Source organism: Anolis carolinensis, chromosome 1, assembly GCF_035594765.1.
Source record: "Anolis carolinensis isolate JA03-04 chromosome 1, rAnoCar3.1.pri, whole genome shotgun sequence".
NCBI classification, from domain to species: domain Eukaryota; kingdom Metazoa; phylum Chordata; class Lepidosauria; order Squamata; family Dactyloidae; genus Anolis; species Anolis carolinensis.
Window position 1 is genome coordinate 305,005,333 of NC_085841.1, and position 24,808 is coordinate 305,030,140.

A 24,808-nucleotide genomic window follows, 5' to 3' on the forward strand; every position below is an offset into this window, starting at 1 on the left:
TGATAAAATGGGGTTTGGGACCAATGTCTAATTGCGTTGGGCAAGGTAATCTGGACGGACGCTTGGGCTCTTGCTGGGGAATTTCCTGAAGACGGGTGTGATTCATTACTGGATACCTTGGACCTCCATCGTCTTTTTGACGGGCAATACCTACTTTCACTGGATTGACGCTGGACTGACTGACTACGATTCCGGATTAACCCTTCTGCTGGCTATCGGTGAGACCTTTGGATTCCTTGACGACTACGCTTGGCTATTGATCCTCTGGACCGGATTGGGACCCTGCTGACTGCCGTTACCCTAAACCTGAATCCTGACTACGACCACGCTTTCGTTCGCTGCAGGAAGGAATAAACAAGCCTGGTTTACTCCCCTGCTGTTCCTGAGTAGCAGAGAGGAATCTGCCACCAGTCTTTTGTTTACATTCTAACTCCTGTTGATCCTCTTTTGTTTGCATTGTTTGCCAAGCTGAAGTAAGCTCTTTGATTTAATCCGGATTATACTGCTGTTTAACCCGGTTTATCCCTTTGAACTGTTTAAGCTCGAACTGAGCTGCTTTTTGTTATTTAGCACACTGAAGTCAAGTGTTTGCCCTGTTCTTTGTTTCCTACGGGCGTTTTTTAGTTCTGTAACCTCAATAAACTGAGTTTTGTTTTACTTGCTGGCGTTCTGTCTATGACAGGTGTGGTTAACACAACGACAGTGGCTTCTCAGTCTGTTGCAGCCTTCTTCCGCCTACACAGCCGTTGTAACATGTACCATGTTATCCTCCGCCTGCTCCGCCGTTGAGGTCTTTGGGTCTTCGGATTGTGCTTGGTCTGGAACCTCCCCTGCGGCCACTCCTGGGAGTGCATCACTCCAGTGGTTGTGCCCACAGGTTCATCGGAACACGCAAGCCCCCTCACCACGGCAAGGTGACAATCCATCGAGGGGGTCTTATCTCTTTATCAGCTGCATGATAAAGGAGAATCTCCACTGCAAATGTATATGTCTGTTCCTAAAGTCTACTGATATGGTGTACTACTGCACCTAAGCACAAAAAGCTTTTCCCAAACATTTTATCAAGAAAACTATTCACTGTTCTCATTTTTCATGTATAAGGCTTATACCATGACCACCAGGACCTGATTCTAAAAACATGATAGGCAATGGCATGAATTGGTTCCAACGTCCTCATTAATGGCTTCAACTGATGGAACATCCTCCTAAAGAGAGCTGCTAGTTCAGGACAATTCTTGGCCCTGATATTTAAGGACTAAAGCCTGATACTGAAAGGTGACCCTTGCAATATCATAGGAGTTGGGTGTTCATGGTGTTACACACGGCAAGATGTCATTAAATGAGGCAAACTAAGCATTAGCCAATGGCCACAATTAATACAGAATAAAATTTGATTACAAATACCAAGTCTAAATTATGATGAACTTATATTTGCACATATGCTTTTCAAAAGAGTACTTTGGCTTTGGGGATGAGAGCAGAGGAGCCAGGCTTTGGTTTCTACTCAAAAGGATGCTTGATATACCCCTTCACAGATTTTATTCTTGTGTACATTCAAGTCATTTTTAATTTATGGCAACCCTAAGACAAATGTGTCATCAAGTTTTCTTGGCAATATTGTTCAAGAAAGGGAGTTCTTTTTTCTTCCTCTGAGACAGAGAGTGTGATCTTCCCGAGGTCATCCAGTGGGCTTCTATGGCAAGGGGATTGAACCCTGGTATCTAAAGTTATCAGGCCCCTCCACGCAAGTACATACTATGGCTCGGAACCAACATCAAAAATGTGTGGACTACAGACTAGACAGCAACCATATCAGTGAACATGCCAATCAGAAGTGAAACCCATCCGATTGAGTTTGCCCTTTGGAAAATACAGTATGTAAACAAATAAATAAAAATAAAATACATATTAAGTGCAAAAGGTGTCAGAAATACCCCTTATACCTCTAAAGTCTAAAATGTGCTATGAATCACAACCGTGGATTTATTTACTGATTAAACAGAGTAAAAGGCATTCTCAAGTTTCTTTCTTGCTAAACAATTGAGTAGAATAGTGACCATACATTTTGTCTGATATTTTGCCATCCTGAGAAACTAGAGATGTAAGATATATCTGTTGGAAATGACAACCTTCTTCAAGCCTTTTCAAATAATGTTTATCTATGATCCTGTTGTTTACTGTTTCCTGTATGTATGTTCTGGTATGCAGCTTCCTTTACTCTATGGTTCCTAAGAAGCCCATGCGAAGCAGGTGGACATAGCACTAAATGAAACATGCAGAATAATCACAGGATGCCTTAAACCTACACCTGTTGATAAACTCTACAAGTTAGCTGGCATTGCCCCTCCTGACGTGCGACAGGAAGTTGCTGCTAACGGTGAGAGAAATAAGGTTGAACATTGTGAAAGCCACCCACTGCATGGCTATCACCCTCCTCCCAGACTCAAATCAAGGAAGGGCTTCATGAGAACCACCACTCCTCTTGATGTTCCTCCAGCAACAGCAAGGGTGTCCCTCTGGGCAGCTAAACCTGGCAATTCTAACTGGATGGCTTCCCATGAGGGTCTTCCTCCAGGGGCAAACCAAGAATGGGCAACTTGGAAGTCCCTGAACAGACTCAGAAGTGGAGTGGGCAGATCTAAAGACAACTTGGCAAGGTGGCACTACCTGGAGGAATCCTCCACCTTGTGTGACTGTGGAGAAGAACAAACAACTCCGCATATGTATGCTTGCCCACAATGCCCTGCCTCATGCACGGAGGAGGAGTTGTTTAAAGCTACGGACAATGCGGTTGCCTTTGCCCGTTTTTGGTCTAAAGCTATTTAGTTGCTTGTGATTTCCTTTTTTTTTTTCATCATTTTAAAATGTATTTGTTATGCAATGCTTTTGACACGAAATAAATAAATAAGCTATAAAAGGGGCTCCAGGCCACATGATCACTACAGACTACTTCAGACCTCAGATCACATATTTGCTTGCTATTTTGCTGTAAGATATGTCCTGGCACAGAGTTATCTCAAACATATCTAAAATTGAACTGTTAAGTTTTGTACCTGTGTATTCTGAACACATGGATGTTGTAAGTAAACCAAATATGTTATTTTTTTTTTATCAAAATCTACTTCATTTTTGTCTCTTGAGTGCATGATATAAAACAAATTGTTTTATGGACGTTTGTGTGTGTGTGTGTGGCACTGAAAAACATCTGAGATAACATTTTACCTACCTAAAATGTTGCTTATTATTAATATCTCTATTTACTCTTTGGGCTAATTCATGCACAAGATGGTGCTATCCAGCTTTCACATAGGAACACTGACGTTTATGCTTGGCCATATTAATATGAAGGAAGTATGTAGAGTCAATAAATATATGCCTAGCTAGTTTCACATGAACATTGTCATTCTAACACTATCACAGTCAATGCAGTTAAGTCAAAATTTGGGCAAGAGCAAGCCCAATGAAATCTGTATTTCCACTGCTTTTGAACTTGGAAACCTAATCAGTATATATTTAAATGTATATCCAAATAATTTCCTTCATATTTTCCATATGACTGTAATGTATACTTTGTTGACCGTTTCCGCTACCTTGGCAGCCACCTCTCCACAAAAGTCAACTTTGACACTGAAATACAACACCGCCTGAGCTATGCGAGTGCAGCATTTTTCTGAATGAAGCAGAGAGTGCTTGAGTATCAGGACATCCGTAGAGATACCAAGGTGCTCATTTATAAAGCCATTGTCCTCCCAACCCTGCTATATGCCTGCAAAATGTGGGCGGTCTACAGATGTCACACTCAACTCCTGGAGGGATTCCATCAGCGTTGCCTCTGAAAAATCCTGCAAATCTCTTGGGAAGACAGGCAGACAAATGTCAGTGTGCTTGAAGAAGCAAAGACCACCAGCATTAAAGCAATGCTTGTACGCCATCAACTCCGCTGGACTGGCCACATTGTCTGAATGCCCAATCACCATCTCCCAAAACAGTTACTATACTCTCAACTCAAGAACGGAAAGCAGAAAGTTAGTGGACAGGAAAAGAGATTTAAAGATGGGCTTAAAGCCAACCTTAAAAACTGTGGAATAGACACTGAGAACTGGTAAGCCCTGGCCCTTGAGCACTCTAATTGGAGGTCAGCTGTGACCAGCAGTGCTGCGGAGTTTGAAGAGGCACGAATGGAGGGCTTAAGGGAGAAACGTACCAAGAGGAAGGCCCGTCAAGCCAACCCTGACCGGGACCGCCTTCCACCTGGAAACAGATGTCCTCACTGTGGTAGAAGATGCGGGTCAAGAATAGGTCACTTCAACCACCTACGGACACACCCCCAAATCAACAGAGATGGAAGACAATCGTCCTCGAACTACGAGGGATCGCCTAAGTAAAGTGAGCGCACCAACTGGAGGTCAGCTGTGACTAGCAGTGCTGCGGAGTTCGAAGAGGCACGAATGGAGGGCTTAAGGGAGAAACGTACCAAGAGGAAGGCGCATCAAGCCAACCCTGAGTGGGACCACCTTCCACTTGGAAACTGATGTTCTCACTGTGGGAGAACATGCGGATCAAGAATAGGTCTCTTCAGCCACCTATGGACACACCCCCAAGACACCAGAATGGGAGGACCATTATCCCCGGCCCACGAGGGATCACCTAAGTAAGTAAAACAGAAGTGATCTTAAGGTTGGCAGAGGAGAAGAGCTGACACAGCCCTATGTGCACATTTTGTTTTATGTCTTAGACTTTTGGAAGCGTGGATGTGTTTAATCTAAGTCATTTCCACTGTAACCACCTGCTGCTTAGACGTTCTCTGGGAGCTATGTAATCACTAAAATAAAACTTCCTTAAAGAACTGTGTGAGGTCAATGGACAGAGTTCATTAATCACCTTCTACGCATTCCCACTGGTACATGTGGCCACCTTGGATCTCTGCTGTGATGCTCTAATGGCTCACTCCTGGCACCAGAGAGCTTTTATTTCAATCACTAGAAGTGGGTATCATTAGCATTTCCAAAATGTTAGCCAATCGAGCTTTTGGCATACATAAACCCTCTGAGTTCATTAGTTTTACAGAGAATCATACAAGGCAACATTTCTCTGTGACAACATAGTCAAACAAATTAACTCAAGTGAAGGATAAATTCAGGTCTCCATACATCTTTTTGGACGCAATGCAGACAAAGCCACTCAGTTTTAATAAATAATATAATCCTAAACATGTTTACTCAGGAGTATACCCCAATTAAATTTACTCCTGGACATGTATGCTTAGGGTTTACCAAAATAATTCATTCAAAGCATCCTTCTACTTCGATTTCAGTGGGAGAGTTAAACATTTGCACTGTCCTAAGCGTGAGTGAAAAGAGGTAATACTTTTCAATGTGTTTTGTTTTATATTACATTACCCCTCCCTTAATCTTCCTTGTATTACTTTTTCTTTTTTGCTAATGTGTTTTTCCCCAAACAGTGACATATTTGGGAGTAGAAGGAGCTGAAAGACAATAAAAAAGCAAATGCCCAACAAAGCAACATTTCATTTTAGCAGATCTTACTCAAATCTCAGGATTCAATCAGCTTTTTGCCATAGTAGTTAAGATGGAACATAACAATGTAATGAGAGAATGATCTCAATGTAAGCACTTTTAATTTGAATCTGATTGAAATCAGTAGCCTTAGCTTGTCTTGAACATGTTCAGTGAGTTTTCAAACTATACTGTGTGCCAAGTGCATGTGTTTTCTTATTTTGGTTGGTTTAATTTGATAGGATAATTCCTACATGCAGAGAGAGGAGAGAAAAATAGAGAGATTGTGTTAGGGACTGTGTTTGTCTCTCTTTCACTGCTTGAGAGCATCTGCATGGAGTTAAATTGCATGTGCTTTGTTGGCACTCCTATTTTGCTTGCATTATGAAGTTGATAATGTAATATACATGATCCCTCTGAGTCTGTGTTGCATCAGTTTACATTGCACTTGACACATTGCTTCGCTCTATTATCCTAAATGCTTAGGTTCCCCATAGCACTTTTCAGCATTGAAACTCCATGCATTTCACAAAGAATGGCAAGTGTCATTATCTCAGTTACAGGTCTCAATTCTGGTACATTAACTACAGTAGGGGTACAATGATAAAGAATGTTCAACTGCCCACTTGCTGAATTTTTTTATAATGGCAGCATTATGTCTTATAATCAAAACCAGCAAATCCTTGAATATTAGAGACAAAAAGTATATCTTCTACATATAATTGTGTTTCTTAATAAAATGAATTTGCATTTCAATAATTTTGTTTGGACCCAGGATATCCTGATGATCACAGCAGTGAAATAGGTGCCTTTTGCAGCAGATGTTGAGCAGCAGGGAGTACTGGCAAAGTGACCGCAGACACAGCCATGTGGGCAATTAATCTCCTTTGGACCAGCTAAGATAGTCTGCCAGCCACAAGTATGGTGAAGGACAATGTTCCATCTCCAAAAATCATTTGATCATTCTTCTTCACAGAGAAGAAAAATATTGCAATCTTGTAATTTGTCTCAGAAAGGAAGATGTTCTGGGACAACCCTATGCCACTGGACCTTCCAGTAATCACAGCCCCCACAAGATAGTAACAATAACTCAAATGGTACTTTCCTCATTCAGTGAGGTATTGAAACTATAGGAGAGTTACCTTTCTATTGGAACAATACAGCCTCTAGTATGATGTAACACACATCCATGAACTAGAAAAGGAACCATTGGAGACTGCACAAGAATGCTGCCCCACTATTCCAAGCCAAATTATTCTCCCTTTTATTTGGGAGTGGACAAGTGTTAGAGGCTAAGATGTTACATTATCCCTTCCAGGAGATCTGAGAGTTGCCACTCACTCCCCCACCCAAAAAGAAATCATTTAAAAATATTATCATAAGTCGCTTCCTATTCAGTTAGTGATTTGAAAAGGCTTCTCTTCAGTCCCAAAACACAGCAAAATACCCCTAAACTTCCTAGAGGGTACTTGTAGGCAAAAAGATAAAATACATTTTGTTCAAAAATGCTCTTTGCGATCTCTTGTGGCCACAAATATAACAATGGGGTGACATGAAGCCTATGGGCTATGCTTTCCCCACTCCCAGTTTTAATATTTTACAACTTCATGGACTGATGGGCTGTTGGGAATGAAATGGTTCATTTGAGCTCTGAACCAATAGATCACATTCTGCTTAGCCAGAGGATTTACATCTAGACCTTGCCATTCCCTCTCCCACTCCTTGCTGTGGTGCATTTCTCCTCGTGTATTCCCCAGGGCCATCCTCTCAAAGCCTTGCCCAGCACTCTGCTGCCTCTCAGGCTGATGGACAAGTCACTTTCCTCTGTTAAACCAAGGAGCAACTCCACTACCACCGATGTTTTTGTGTTGCAATCTGTTCTCATTATTTGCACATTTCAGAAATGGGAATTGGAGCTGGCAGGCAAAATGGATAAATGCCAACAAAGTGGCAGAAAGGGAAATAAAATCTAACAAACCAGCATCATATGTGTCAGTTTAACTGCATTTTTGTTGTACATCCAGTCTTCATAAGATAGCTAATATACCTGAAAAATTCTTAACAGAACAGTGCTTTGAAATGTTCATTATACTGATGTGGGAAATAATACAATTGTGTGAATGCTATAGTCAAAAAAATAACTTTTTCCAAGCCCTGTTATTGTGGTACTATAATGTCTTAGAATTCAATTCTATGCATGTATATTTTAAAGTTGACCAGTAGATTTGCAGAACCATTGTACAATCTTATACACATTTATTTAGAAATGAGTCCCCCTTTGAGGTTTTACTCCACATTACATATGCATCAGATTACAAATGTACATTCAGTGTAAAACACAGAAAGTTGAGAACAGAATCATCCTAGAGTCCTGCCCTGAAAATTGGTGGCCGTCGTTGCAGGGAGGGAATACAAAAAATACAAAATTCATGAAACAGCAACATCTCTATTGGCCAAGAAAAATGCACAACATATTACATCATCCACATTTTGAAGATTCAATGCCTCCTTCTCAGGCAAAAATGTTAAAAATAATGTAACTTCAGACCGCCTATATGAACTTTGGCCATGTTGCCTTATAATGATATGAGCTGAAATTCAAAATTTCCCCAGGCATCTCAGAAGCCTGCTTTGCACAAATCTGTGATGTACTGCAATCATATTTGGAATACTGGGTACAGTTCTGGGCAATGAAACTCAATAAGAATATAGTATTATTGGAAAAGTTGTGGAGGAAAGCAAGCAAATTTATCAAGGGGATGAAGCAATATTTCTATGACTGAAAGTTGCAAGATTTATTGTTGTTTTGCTTATTTAAAAACAGGAATAAGGATATAAAGTATTATAAAATTATTCAAGATGATTCATGAAAAGTGAACAGGGAGATATTTCTCTTTTTGAAATGAGATCACTGAGTGAAGATGAATTATCTTCCTTAGGTAACCCCAGGTTCTAGCATTTGAGAGGGAGAGTAAGAACCCGTCACACGGCTGCCGAAAGTGTCCCATGTTGTCCTGCCTTGCCATGGAGCGAGGGGAAGCCACTGCTCCTCCAGCAACTCATCCCATGGGGAAAAGTGTGGTGCACATGTGGAGCATGTGGCTTTCTCCCATGAAAGTCAATGGCAACATAGGAAACTTCCCATGTTGTTGCGGTGGCATGCCGGTTCCACCCACAGAACCGGCACTGCATTTTCTGCGGGAGCCAGCCAGCTCCATGAGTGACCAGGTCTAGATCAGTGTTTGCTACTGATTTTAGCCCCATATGATGAGGTTGAAAGTATCCCAATTCATATTCCATATGTCATGATGGGCAAACCAAAATAGACAAAAGGAAGTTCTTCTTCAAACAGCCTATGTTGCATCTGTGGTATTGCTAACCACTGATGTAGTGATAGCCAGCCATACACATAAACAGCTTTAAAATTTTTAAAAGTATCAATGACTACTTATTATTGTTTTAATCAATTTTATTTATTTATTTATATGTAGTTAAAATATTTCTGTAAAGCCTTCTAATCCATAAAGGCTCCTGAGGCAAAGAATAAATAAAAATCAAAAGAATATAGAGACAAAAAAACATCTTAAAACACATTAAAATACCCTTTTAGAATTCCCTAAAGCATTTTAAAACCAATCCTAGAATCCAGTTTTGAAACTGTTAAAGTAGCAATTTCAAACATTGAATGCCATGTGGAACACCCCTGTTTTGCTTCCCTACCAGAAGGTTAAAAGTAATGGAGCTGGCCTTACTTCCTTGGGTGGAAAGTTCCACAATACAGGTGCTACATCAGAAAATGTCCTGTTATGTGTACCACTTCTGAGATCACCTTCAGCAGCTCTAGCCAGGAGACATTTGAGTAGCAGAGTAGATGGTACATCAACAGGACCCCTATCTTATCTCAAACCCTGGAGATTGTTGGACAGGGTACCTCAATGGAGAAATAGGTAAGGACCCGACACAGAATCTCAGTTAATGCAGCAGCTCACCATCTCATACTCAAAATGTAGTCCATAGTCACACACAGTAAACAGTCTAACCAGTGTAAAGCATACCAATAGTCCAGAGTTCTTTCCAAGGGTCAAAGTCAAGCAAGCTCACCAATCCAATTTATAGTCCAAAATCATAGTTTAGTCAGCAAAGTCAAAGCTTCATTCAAGAGTTCACCAACAGAAATTCATACTGTAGCAGTTCCACAGACATTGCTCTCAACAAACTATCAGCTCCAGTCTCCAGCTATTTATGCCACTTTCCCAAATGCTTTCACCTGTTGGCCGTCTTCTAAGCCAACCAATTAGATCTCCTCAGTTGGGTGGCATCAGTTTCTAATTGCAGGCTAGCTGGAATACGTAACTCCAGATCCTGCCTTAACTCAGTGTCCCTATTTCCTTGAGGCTTCTGATTCTGCTCTGCAGGGGTAGATTCCACAGTATCAGGCTGCCACTCTCTGCTTGCCCCTGACCCAGATGCTGTCCTCATCACTAGTCCTGACAGGAATGGACTCACAATAGATCACTACCCATTAGATCTTCCCTGCTGCTGCACCTGGAAATCTGGTGGTCATAATTGGGTTGTGTTGACACCTCCCTATTCAGTTAACCAGGTTTCAATTATACATTCAAGGTCAACTTGCTTGTCAAGGATCAAGACCTGGATCATACAACGCTTTCCAGTCACTGGTCTGACATTAAGCAGCAGTTCTTTGCAGTCCAGTGGGCTTTTACTAGAGTTGCCAGGACTCTGTTGATTGCATGGTGAATCTGAAGGAGGGGCAGTTATAAGATGTTTCTTCCTACTTCTCTTCCATTCATTGTTTTTTTCTACCTCCACCACCATATCTCCGGCTGGCCATTATAACTAAACCGGCAGCATCTCTTCAATTTTTGAACACATATTTGGCTGACTAGAAATATAGAACAAACTATAACAAACTCACAAGACAGTTCAGCCTGAAAAACTCCCAATATACAGCCTAAATTGAGTTCATGGGATTTTTCTTAATAGGTGCTCTGATTTCCTATTAAGACAGTGATTCTCACCCTGGGGCCCCCAAATGGTTTTGGCCTACAACTCCAAGAAATCCCAGCCAGTTTACCCACTGTTAGGATTTCTGGAAGTTGAAGGCCAAAAACATCTGGGGGGCCCAGGTTGAGAACCACTATATTAAGAGATAAACATTCTCAAAGCCAATGCACACAAACTTGTCTTGCTCTGTTGTTCATTCCTTCAGGGTTTAGTTTTTAATAGTATTTACATATTCATTTTAATGAGATTTTAACACTGTTATTTTAATAGTTGTAATATTGAATTCTATTTTAATATTTTTTGTAGGTCTTTAGGGTTATGAGCCACTTTAGATCTCAGTTCTAAGAAAAAAGTGGTGTATAAACTATTATAACAATAGCCAAGACTGAGAGCCACAGGGCATGACCCCTTGTGTGCCTCTAGCAAGATGATTGCCTTAATAATACCCGCAAAAGAGAAAGGAGCCAAACACAGTCCCTGCAGCTCATGTTCCCTCAGTTTCATCTTCCCTCCACAACAACCATCCATTCTCAGTTCTTCTGACAAGATGCCTGCCTTAACAGTACCTGGAGTGAAGGAGTCATGGAGCTACTAACCATAACTGTTACAGTGGTATGGCTCTGGGTGCAAGTTTACTGGTGAACATGAAAAGAAGGTGTTTTAGCGATCACATCCTATATGCTTCACATAAGAATCTATTTGGCCACTGGGGAAACAGAGGGCGAGAGGGCTACAAAAGTCTTTGGCCTCATTCAGCAGAGATAAAACTTCCAAGAATGTATTATTGAAGGCAAATAAAAGATTCCCCAGATACAAGCTGGCAAATCAGACAAGAGAAGGGCATGCTTTCACTAACAAAGCCAGCTAATTAAGATGCTGGGTTTATTGTTACATGCCCTTAGAGCCCATTTAGCCTAAAACAATAAATGAGAACTATTGCACTTTAATTAAAACAGTACTGAAGTTACAGATTTCATAAGTTACAGCTTGCATAACTAATGGAGAAATATGGAAATGTGCATTCCATAGCATAATTATAGGTCCTCTCAAGCACAGTAGAATCTCTGAGTAAAACATCTATAATAATAACAATAATAATAATAATAATAATAATAATAATAATAATAATAATAATATACTTTATTTTTGTATCCCACCACCATCTCCCTGAAGGGACTTGGGGTGGCTTACAACAGGGACATGCCCAGCATAACAACATAACATCATAAAAACAATTATTTAAAACAGTGATTAATACAATACAGCAATAAAATATGCACATTAAATAAATATCTTAAAACATAACATCGGGTTGCATTGCAAAAGTCACCTAGATTTTTTTTCTCCTGGTCTTGAATATCTGGGATCTATACAAGGCTGTAAATCAGGTGTGTGGAACCGATACTATTTTGGCTGGATCAGGCCTATGGAGATTTCTCATCACTCCTCAAGAACTCATTCTGAAGTCCAACCTACTGACAAATGTGGTCTTCTTGGGGATCTTCTTATAGGTCTCTACAACATTATAATTAGTCTATTTCACCATTTCATCATCATCGTGGCAGCTTAGATGTTCACATCATTATAACATAGGAAAAAATAGAATTAAACTATAAAAAGAAAATTAAAAGCATGCAATTAAAATACAAACAATTGTTAATAGCTTATTTAGTGTTAGCTGTGAGTTTCCAAAGACTTGTCAAAGTAAAAAAAAAACATGAGATCAGATATCCTTATTTCTCCATATTATCATTATTCTTGGGTCTGATGGGAAGGTAAACTCCAAGCAATGTGTCAGTGTGAAAGGTCAGCCTTGTGTGACAGCCATAATGACGAGCACAGCTGTATCTATAAGTACACTTTTGATACTTTTGCTTGCTAAACTATTCTCTCCAGAAAATGAGTGAGACAAAAACTCAAATCCTTTAATGCAGAGCTCCATTTGGCAAGCTTTGACAGGACACCACCACAGATTGCCCCATGCACTATGTATAGCAAAGGAAGTCTACCCAATCATTTTAACAAGAAGCATTAATTAGCAAATGTGTAGTGATTTCAGCTAGGACTGTGGTTAAAGAGATCCATGCCTGGTGAGCTTCTGAGAAACCAGATCAACCAGGACAGAGAACAAACTTCCTGGGTCAAATGCAAAATCACAAAGGTTTATTACGATTCAGCCATAAAAGATGCAAGTACAAGCAATACACTTCAAAAGGTACAAGCATGAATTCACAGAAAAAATCATAACATCTTATATAGTTCTGACAGCTATTTAGGCTGTCCACTCTCTCCTCTGATTGGCTAAAAAAAAAGGCAGGCTAGGCTCCATGCCTGGATTGGCTTGGGATTCCCCTGTTGTCACAGCCTGCAGGAGGAGATTCCTGTGGCAGGGAAAAAGACAGCTGGTGGTTGTATAGTTTAAAGATCCAATCCACTGTAGGGATGCTCCTTGGGAGGGTATAATCCAGGAGGAAATGGTGATGTGGATATACTGCTGAATCCCTAATTAACTCAAGTGTCCAGTTCTGTGTGAGACAAAGGTGCAAGACCAGAAAAACAAAGGTGTAATTCCAGACAATCAAGAGCTTGGTTCACTGTATAGAGCGGGCATGGGCAAACTTTTTTTGCCTTGGGGCCACAATGTTCACCTGGTCAGGAGGGCTGGGCACACACTGGATGTAGAGGGCATGGGAAAGTACAAGGCCAGTAGCAGCGCCCAGATCATCCTCAAGTTGTCTTCCCAGCATAAGAATGGGGCTGCTCGTTCCATCCTTATGCTAGGAGGGAGGTGAGACATGCGGCAATTGCCCTGATCCTCCTTCCCATCCTCCTCCTTCAATCCTCGGGCTGTCCTCTTGGCATTATATCAGGCGGAGGGCAAGACAGGTGACAGCTGAGTGTGCTCCATTGAGCTCTCAGTCACCATGTGACTTCCTCAAGCTGTCTTCCCAGCATAAGGTTGGGGTTGTTCACACCGTCCTTATGTCAGGAGGATGGTGAAACAAACAGTGGTTGAGAGTGCTCCAGAGGGCTCTCAGCTGCTATGTGCCTTCCTCCCACATTTTTTTTTTGGCATAAGGATGCAGTGAGCCACCATGTCCTTATGCCAAGAGGGCAGGGATAATGAGGAGGGCCTGAGGCAAGCACCCCCGGGTCTTAGTTTGGCCATGCCTGCTATAGAGAGTTAAGGAATTCATATTTGCTGAGCCTCCTCTTCCATGGTAGTGACAGACTCTCAGTCTCAAGGTGAATGAAGAAACATGCTGAGTTTATTCTGGTGACAAAGAGGATCATCTATCTGCATATATGCAAAAAGGTTTTGATAGTTATCTGGCTTGGGAAATAGCTGAAGAGATCTTGGCTATAGTCTCCTTTCCCAGGGGATTATGCAAACTGAGGGCTTGGAATGGTCGCTGCCTTCAAAATACATTTTGATACATACATTTGATATAGTTTATACACTTTAAGAATTGAACCAATACGTAAAAGATACATAAAATCTCAAGTTTATATATTTATTGAAGGGTTAGATTTGATAGAGTATGATCAGGTTTAGATATCATGAAAATATAGGCAGCATTCAGTAATGAAGTGGAACTGGATTTTAAGATATGTTTGTAGAGTTGTAGCAGTTTTTGTGTTACTAGATTGGAAAAAGCATTGGAAACTCATCAGGTCCAGGAGACTTCCCTATTTCTCATATTTGCTGTAAAATGGATAATTTCCTCTAAGTATAAAGGTTTCAAAATAAATTACTGCTGTGGTATGATAAGATAGGGAAAGTTAATATGAGAAAAGAAAGTCTCCATATCTTGTTATTGAATTTCAATATAGAAGCTATAAAGATCTGAATAAAACTTTGTAAAATTGTAGATTTATATCTGTGGGTGATGTATATAAATTATTGCTTTCATCTTTGATAGCATGGCTTTGCTGTTGATGCTTAAGGCGATGCATCTTGTTGGGACACTCCCCATTTCCCCAGTGTGCTTGTCGCAGACGTGTCAAAGCAAGTTCACTTTGTTGCGAGAGGATATTATTCAATTAATATTTAACTTTTTGTAATTCTTGATAAAGTTGTTCAGATGGAGAAACAGCCAGTTGAGACATAAGAGCTTTCAGCTGCTTGTTCAATCATTCCTTTTTTAATTCTAAAGTCTTTTTAAATATAAGAAGAATAAACAATGATTCTATCCCAAATATAAGCTTTACATGCTTCCCATTCAAAAGCAATGAACTTTCACAGCCTTCATTCATTTTAAAATATTCCATCAGATCTGCTGATATTTCATCTGTAAACTGTTCATCATTGAGAAGCAAAACATTCAAACAACAGGGACTAAAGGGTTTAGGAGCATTAGAAAAGTGTCATTCAAGACAAACTGGAAGAAGAGAAGCGCAATTCAGACATTAGTCCTTTCTGCATGGTTTTCTAACATGTTTTATGAAAATGTGGTGGGGAAAGATCACATCAAGTCCTCATCCTTGATTCATTGGTTGTGTGTTAATACACATAGCCTACAGGTATATATTCTGTTTGTGTGCTCCTAGACTGATTCTATGCATTTGATACACTACATTTTGCAGGCTCACAGATCAGCTGCTCCAGTGTGACCTGCAGAGGTGATCGTTGGTTGCAATTGCCCACCCTGAGGAACCAGGGCCTTCAAATTAGCCAACTTTTGAGCAAATTGAATAGACCTACATATAGGTCATAAAAATGACACAATTCTCTTTCTGTGGAATCTACTACAGAATCCTCACCACGTATTCCACCCTCTTCCATTTTTTTTCTTTTAGCTGTGGAGCTAATATGCTGAACAAGCAAAAGTGCTGAGAACTCATTGTTATCACCATATATATATTTGTGACTTCAATCACCTGTCCATTTATGGTAATCCCCATAAATTTCATAGTGTTTATCTAGGCAGGAAATACTCAGAAGTCATTTTGCCAGTTCATTCCTCTGAAATATAACCAACAGCAGCTACAGAATATTCCAAAATATTCCAAAATATACCCCCCTTAATAGCTAATAATAGCTATTATGATCACTTGAAGGTTAAGTAACTGCATTTATATTGAAGAATAAATGTTACAATAATAATTTAATCAGGTACAAATTCCATCTTAAATTACAATTTTTGCAAGGTGTTCAATTTGTCATCCCTGCACAGCAATACACTGCTTGCATTGTCGAAGCACATAGTTAAAAACTTTCCTTCTCTTGTAATTTCATCACATTTCTCTACTGTTGGAATCTTTAATCCAGTTAAGAGTGTATACCTTTTTGAAAAACAATGCAAAAATCCCCAAATCAGTATCAATGGTAACTCCTCCAGCTGTCTATTTTTCATCTGAATCTGTAGCATTTTGAAACTAAGTAGCTTTGCATCTGACAATGAGACCCTTGACATTCCATATAAAAGCATATAATAATAATTGTCAGCACTTGACATGGAATAACATTTTCTTTCCTTACAGCATATACTCTATAACAATATTTTGCATCATTTGACACATGACATTTGACATGATGGTAATTAGTGGTTGACAGACAGGTTATGCCATTTTGTATTTGACACTTATCATCAAAACAATTTTATCTCCAGTCCTGGAGACATTTGCCTGCCTAGTAAGGCAAGGCCCACTTAATTCCATGGGATTTGCACATCAGTAACCATACACAAGAATTTCAATGCCAGCAGCACTACAGCAATTGACTCTGAAGGCAAATTATTTACATTCAGATTCAGAATATGAATTTGAATACAAAATGTCTCAAATTCAAAATTTGAGTTAAGAAACTGGAATATTCACAAAACTGGAAATATGCATGAATCTTTGGGATTCATACATATTTCCTGGGATCAGATCCTGGGATATAGGGCCTGTCTGGAAGAGCCCTGAGTTTTAATTATAATTTAAGCAGAGTGGCCTAGCATTGTTGATTGCATTATGTGCTAAATCAGAATTCCTATTTGCCGTTGCTTACTATATAGAGCCCTATATGACATTTTGAATTGCTTTATCATTTGTATCATTTGGATCACATTTATGAGGGAAGTTACTGTTATTCAAGTTGTGTGGATGGGAATCTGTGACTAGAAGACTCAGGACCCAAAACCATGCTTACAGCAATCATACAAGAAAATGCTGATCTCAGAGATTATTGAACCACCATCAGTAGGTGACAAAGGGGTAACTTGAAAGTAATCATATACAAAAAAATTTAGGATCACCAACATTTTTTCCAAACCTGCATCTGTGACTGCACCTAAAAACAGTAAAACAAACAATTCAGTCAATAAGATAGATTAGGTGTTAAGCATTCCCTATCTCTTAGGATGGATCTACACTGTCATATTATTCAATTTCTTAATCCAGATTATCATCTTTGAACTGAATTATATAAATCTACCCTGCAGTGTAAATGGGGCCTTAGTCTCACCTCCTGGTAACTTACTCCTGTTTACACAGAAGTAAGACTCAACATTATCAGTGGCCTAGTACGTATATATAAGACTGTAGTCTTTATTTAGTTCATTCGAGGTAGAAAAAAAGCAAAGAAGGAGAAGGAGAAAATTCATGGTGCCTAATTTTTTCAGCTTTCATTATTGTGTGCCTTCAAGTTATTTCTGACATATTGACTATACCACTACATTTTCTTGGTAAGATTTGTTCAGAGATGGTTTGCTTGAGAGAGAGTGACTTATCCAGTGCTACCCAGTAGGTTTCCATGGCTCGTTCAGATTATATTCATTGAAAGGATGTTCCTGAGGGAAGGAAGTGTGTCCTCAATTTTATATCTGCTTTCAGTGAGTAGAGCTTTTTTAATTAAAATATTTTGTTAACATTGCTTGCCAGTATTTTTTTTCCTGGGCTCTGGATTTGAATCTTTTACTTCTTTTGCAGATAATACAATTTTTCAAAGAATTTAAACCTTCTACTCTAAATGACATGACATCCACAATAATTTTAAGCTTTCTACTTTAAAAAGGGGGAAACACTGCCAAGGTAAAGGCATTCATATCCCTAGCACAAAGGAAAGCTATTTTAACAGCAACTTTTCAGAGATCTACAAAGAGTTGTTACTCACTTTCAAAATAATCTTTCATTTTTTTTCAAAAAGGAATATTCAAACAGTGCCACTTAGACTTTCATCTAATTTTGCTCTGTACAGAAATTGCATCCAGAGTTCAAGGAACATTCCTTGTCATGGTCTGAAAAGGCTAAAACTGGAGGAAAATTGTGTGTTTTGTTTTATTTGTCTTCAGGACCTTGACACAAAACTTACTCTGTCTCCATATCTGCTCCTGGAGCAATATTACAGGTGCCAATAACATTGCCCACAACATCACAGGTACATTCAGTAGTACTTCTTCCAATGTGATACCTGCCATCCTATGCCAACAGTGCCCCTCTAAACTCTACATTGAACAAACAAGGTGGTCTCTACACAAGAGGATAAATGGGGAAAAATAGACATAAGATATATTGATACCCCAAAACTAGTTGCAGAACATTTCAAATTGCCTGGACATACAGTACAGGATGTAAAGCTGGCAGTCCTTGAATACAGAAATTTGAAAGAAAGACTATAAAGAGAAATGGCTAAATTGAATTATACTCACAAATTCCAATCCATTAGCAGAAATTTGAACAAAGATAATGGTTTCATCACATACTACATATATTAATACAAGAGTGACTACTTCACAAAGGAAGGTTTTCAAACCATGGAAAATTGCCTTCTTCTCATGGAATCATATCTGGTGCATTCGAGACACCAGAATGCCTCTATGCCATGAATTCACAGCCAAGGTCAATGAATGAAAATGGAATGAAAACATTTGGAGCCCTGTGTGGAAAGGAGCCTGATAAAATGAACTGGCTCAGACTGGAAGACCTGAAGGCTGTACAGAGGAATGTTTGGGAGTTAGGGAGGGGGGGCTTTTAGCGGTTTTGAACTGAGAAGTTGTCCACGTTTTTTTCATTTATAACTTTGCTGTATAGTAGTAACCTACCATTAAAGACATTTCTAAAATTTCCGTGTGAGTGAATTAAATCGCTATCAAGGTTCTGCCATCATTACACTTCTGGCAAACAGATGTATTCCATTCATGGATCATCACTAGCTGACCATTTTAAGATCTGGGTAAGGGTTATGATTTGAAAAAGTCTGGCTCCTATTACATTCTATCCAGAACCCACAGCTGTGTAAATATCCTTTATATCCCGATGCCTGAATATTATTCTATGCTATCTCTGAATAAGTGAGTTCAAATCAATGAAAGTTCATACTAAAATAAAAACCAATTCGTCTTACATTGGCTACTCCATTCCTTCTCCCCCCCCCCCCGTTCTCCTGCCTTTCATTCTACTTTTTATGCTACAAGAGACTATGGCCCATCTACAGTGACCACATAGGTTGGTGTAGATTTGGATCAGCCCCATAGGCCTGATTATGGGACAGAGACTGCTTTGGCCACCTTGGTGGGTGACCTACACAGAGAACTGGACAGGGAGAGCGTGTCCCTGTTGGTTCTCCTGGATCTTTCACTGGCTTTTGATACCATCAACCAGAATAGTCCCATCCCTGCTTGCCTCCCACCTTTTTGTGCCAGGAGGCATTTGGGGAAGAATGAGGGGCACACTGTTAGGAAGGTTGTGGAGAGGATTCCAAGGGGGATTGTAAGTTTTAAATATATCTGCCAGGGGTGCTTTGAATGTCATTTTCCTGCTTCTTGGCAGAGGGTTGGACTGGATGGCCCATGAGGTCTCTTCCAACTCTATGATTCTATTTTTAATTATATTTATGATATTTTAACTGTATTTTAAGCTAAATCCACACAGTACTGTTGTTTTTAATTTTTTTTAATTTGCTTAGTTTTAAGCTGCGAGCAGGTTGTGCAGTTGTTAGCTGCCTTGAGTCCCCACAGGGAGAAAGGTGGAGTATACATAAAGTAAATAAATAAATAAGGGAGGACAACAGGGCTTTATTTGCTTGCTTGCTTTTGCCAGCATAGCACTAACTATTACAATTTCTCCCCCTCCTCACCCCAGCTGCGTGCACTGTATTTTAGTTATGCAAGTTTCAAAGCAGGAAGATAAGAGTCATCTAACAAGATGGAAGTGACTGTCACAGCAAGTCTCTCATCCTTATTTTATTAAATCCCCATCAGAATTCAGAAAATTCCTGCTTGCAGTGGGGCAGATAATCAGAAATGTCCTGAGCATTGTCGTTGTCTAAATTGTATTTGTACAGATCACAACATTCATGTAATTTCTTTGGTTTGAGAAGGGAAATAAATCTATGGAACTTATTTGCTTATTTTATGAATAATAGGTATTCCTTCCTTTAAAAGGGTGGTGTAAATTGCTCATGAAACCATTATTTTGGGCAGCAGTTTGCACACTTTTCTAAGAATAGTGCCCAGTGAATTCAGTGGAATGTATTGAGGAGGAAACATGAATAGGATTATGTAGATTCTTATTATACAAGTTCAAAACCCATCAGGATGAATAATCACATACAGGTTCCATCAGAAGAGTGTGCCACTGTATTCAGTGGAACATATTGCCATGTAACTCTGCATAGGATTGCAGGGTATTCAAAAGGTAACATTTTCCTTTCTCCTTTTACGTCTGTGAAATTACCACAGAGCAATTGTCCTTTTTCCTTGGAAACATTTTGTTGATTAGGCCTTAGTTATCTTGCTTCCCAGCAGGGCAAATGAGCTCTAGAGATATAATCATAGGAAGCTGATTAGGTTAGATGCAAGTGATGAAAATTTAAGCTCACAGGTTTTCATTTTAAACACCAAATGAATTATCAGTATGCAAAGGGATCTTGAAGCACCTTAGAGACTAATAGAGAAAGATGTTCGTAGCATAAGCTGTCATAGACTAAAGGCTTGTGAACACTGGCTCTATACCGCTTGCATCAAAAAAATGACTGGCTGTCTCCATGACATACAGAAGCTTCTGGTGTGTGTTGCAATTTTTTCACCTTACTCCGTCTTTCTTCAGCTGCTCCTAGATGGCCCCAGACCTCCTAGCCATCATAGTCACCTCTGATGATGTCAGAACGGGGCATCTGTATAGCCAAAAAGAAAAAGAAGTGACCCTTCCTTCTAGCTGGTCTCCCAGGTACTCTATTCTGACATCAGCAGATGAGTCTGTTGCAGCCAGGAACTCAGGTGGAGCTCTTTAGCTCATTAGAAATGATAATGACACAGAGAAGGTGACAATACAGCAAAGCTGATGGAGGCCCGGGACCATCTCTGCAATGCTCCTAGATTTGGCACATAAGTACTGAATTCAGTGCAGTTCCAGGACAGATTATTGCCAGACTAAATTGGTATAGATGAGCCGTAGATCTGCTTCTTCAGATACATGGAGTGAAATGCCTAGAAACAGGTTTTTTTGAGCAATCTGTATGTGGGAATAGAAATAGAAATGCAAAACCTATGGGTATGGTGATTTGATGAGAAATCATAATGATAACAATAACACCACCACCTCACTTGGCATTAACCATAAATGCACGATAGCACAGAAATCCTAGATTCAATTCAATATTTAGCAAATATATTGGCCTATTACTTAGTAATTGTCAAATTCTGATCTTTTTAAGGCAATATTTGCCTCTTTCCAATTATCTAATATTTTCCCTTTATGCAAATTGTTTGTAAGGGCAATAATATTTCATCTTCAAAGCAGTTATAATAATGCCGACAGTACATATGGTCCAGGTATTTTACTTTTTGAAATCTTATTAATCACTTGTTGAAGTTCTTTTATAATTACAGATCTGTTTATAACCTGTTCTTGCTTCTCTGTAATGTTAGGCAAACTTTGTCTTGCTAAATAGTCATTGCTATCCATATTTCCACATAAAAGGTCTGGGTTTTGTTTTTACAAATTCTGTTTGAAGCCACAGCAGAAGCCATATTTGCTCACAATTTATATTAGTTCTACAGAGAAAACATAAAACAACCCATAATGGTAAAGATCAATGTCTCCAGACATTGTTATTTGTTTTCTTCTAGCAATCTGCCTTCCTTGTTGCCTAGGAATTTATCTTGTTGTACTGTGAACAATCTAAAAGACAAACATTTTGTGACTGCTTCATTAAATTTAAAAACTACAAAGGTAAAGGCAGTTCCGCCTTCTTTGCACATTATGAACCGGGGTGGGGGGAGATAAGGGTATTTTGTCTATAGTATTTTGATTTATGGAAGTATGTTAAAGCTAGAATTGCATTTGTAAGAATTTACACTGAATGGGGCAGAAGTATTCAAAGACCTTGGAGCCAATGTTGAGAAGAAAATTAAGTCATATAAAGATATTTCCATATTGATTGGGTAGTGTGTATTGTTCCAGGAGCATAAAAACTTGCCTCACACTACTGCAAATTTTCTAGTTGCTGGTACACTGCATATAGTAGGCCTGTGTGATCAATGAAAAAAATGTATTAGTACTCATTACTAAATTAGGGGGGCAGTAAATAGTTTCTAAAGTGTTTCTAAAATATCATTAGGGGTCTATATCGTAACTATAATGATATCATGAAAATTTCATTACTTTTTTTGTTATGTAATTGTGCAAGTGGGGAAGCTTCTAAGGCTCCATTCTACCTTGTTTTAGAGCTAACAGGATGAAACTTGCTGCAATTGTAGAACACATTTACCACTGTTACCTCCCTCTCTCCCCCCAATTTCAGAGCATTTCACACATCCACTGGTTTTTGGGAAATTTTTAAGTCTTTATGAAGACCATTTACAAGAGCTATCTTCTTACATTTCTTTTTGTGTGTGTCAGGAGTGACTTGAGAAACTGCAAGTCATTTCTGGTGTGAGAGAATTGGCCGTCTGCAAGCACATTGCCCAGGGGACACCCGGATGTTTTGATGTTTTTACCATCCTAGTGGAGGCTTCTCTCATGTCCCCGCATGGACCTGGAGCTGATAGAGGGAGCTCATCCATGCTCTCCCAGGTTGGATTCGAACTGGCAACCTTCAGGTCAGCAACCCAACCTTTGAGCAAGCACAAGGGTTTAACCCACTGCACCACCAGGGGCTCCCATAAATTTCTATTTTCAATGATACAACATAACCAGAGCATCATTCCCACCCCAAATTTCAGAAAGATTTGCACATCTACTAATTTTTAGGGAATTTTAAACAACATAAACTTAACAGTACTATTTCACTGGAAGATCCCAGAGGCCATCCAGTCCAATACCCTTCTGCCAGGCAGGAAAAGCACAGTCAAAGCACCACCGACTGATGCCCATCCAGCCTTTGAAATAATAATAATAATAATAATAATAATAATAATAATAATAATAATAGGAAACCTACTACCCTGTTTTCCCCAAAATAAGACCTACCTCAAAAATAAGACCTATCATGATTTTTCAGCATTTCTAGGATGCTCAAAATATAAGTCCTATTTCAAAAATAAGCCCTAGATATAGTTCATTTAAAAAGTCAATTTGGAAAAATAAGATTGTCCCTGAAAACAAGCTCTAAAACATCTTTTGGAGCAAAAATTAATATAAGACCCTGTCTTATTTTGGGAGAAACAGGGTAGGTAAACATTGGAGTTATTACCTCTCAGTTTTGCATACCTCACAGGGTTGATTCAACTTTCAATAATCCCCTTTTAGAGAATGGCACAGGTTTTCCCCCACCAAAACTTTCAGGGAGGAGGCGGAGGCACAAGGTGGTAAGCAGAATTCTGGGAAATGTAGTTTGGGAAGGTGAGGACCCCTGTGCCAGAGAATTCAAAAGGCTCAGCCCTAAACTACATTTCTCAGAATTCGTTCTACTTCCCGTGTTAAAGCCTCAATGTAAATCTGGTCTCTACCTGTCTCTCTCTGGGCTGACCATGTGTCAGAGGGGCTTGTTCCTTGCCTGGCCATCCAGCCAGGTATCCCGCCTGCCCGCCTGTCCACTCCGGGTGCCCCTCGCCACCCCTTTTGCAGAAAGAGCAGGGCTTCTTCCTCCACTCTGGCCTCACCATCCTTCTCAGGGGCCTTTGGGAGAATCAAGCCCAGCCCCTTTGGGGGAGAAGCAGCGCCCACAATGGAGACCTGGAGCCATTTACGAGACTGACACAACTCATCCCAAAGTCATAGATCAGTGTTTTGAATCTTAGTTTAACTATTTTTTTCTTATTATTTCACAGCATCACACTACGGATAGTGGAGGAATCATAACTCATTACAAAAGTGTTTAAGCAATATCAAAATTGTCTAAAAATAATACACAGATATAAAATATAAATTAAAACTCTTAGAGGTATTTCATTTAAAAGGGAACATGTTCATGTACCTTAGCCATTAAAATGTAACTAGCACCATCATTTTGTAATGATGAGGTATGGTTCATACACGAAGGCGGTCATGTAAACAAATTGTGAAATCATTAGGAAAATGTATTCATGACATTTACATGGACATGGCTGTTGTTTCCATGAAGCAAAGTTAACACTTCTGTTTTCTGGTTGAAGTTAGATCGCAATCTTTGCGTAGTTAAACCTAACTAATTGTAGCACTCTACAAGACAACTAAACAATCAGCAGTGGACTTTCTTTGCCTTTAAAACACGTATTTCAGATGTATACAATGCTTCTCTGTTTTTCTCTTTAAAGATATCATGTGGAGAAGAAGTCTTTCTAGAAGTGACCATTAGCTCAATAGAAGTATCCTTTAGCTCAATAATTTCCCAAAAATATTCTTCTGGTGTTGTTCTGTTGTTAAAAGACTTGCCTTCTGCTCTTCATTACACAAACCTATTGATAGCTGTATAAATTCATAAAAGGAAGAGATGTCAGAAAATCCATCTTAAGAGCAATCAAAGAAGGGAAAAATAAAGGGGACATTGTGGAAATTGCCAGATTTATTCGGGATTTATTGGAAATTTGGGATCAACAGCAATTCCAGGAGTCCCTGCATTCCATACATAGAAATATTGAGTTTTTAAAGAAATAACTTCTGAGATGAGGGCCAGGGTTCACAATAGAAATGCTGAAAAAGGTCAGACCAAAACAAAAGCCACGTATCTCCGATTTAAGGATGTCAGGGCCCATAATATGAGATCTGGAAGTGTGCCTAGAATGTGCTCATTTTATAAAGAATTAGAGCAGATTTGGGCCGGAGATTCCAGCCTTGCGCCAATAAGGCTCTATGTACAATTGCTTTTGTGGTGGATTGAGAGCGAGGAATAAGGGGAAGCAGCCATGCTAGCAAAAGTCAAG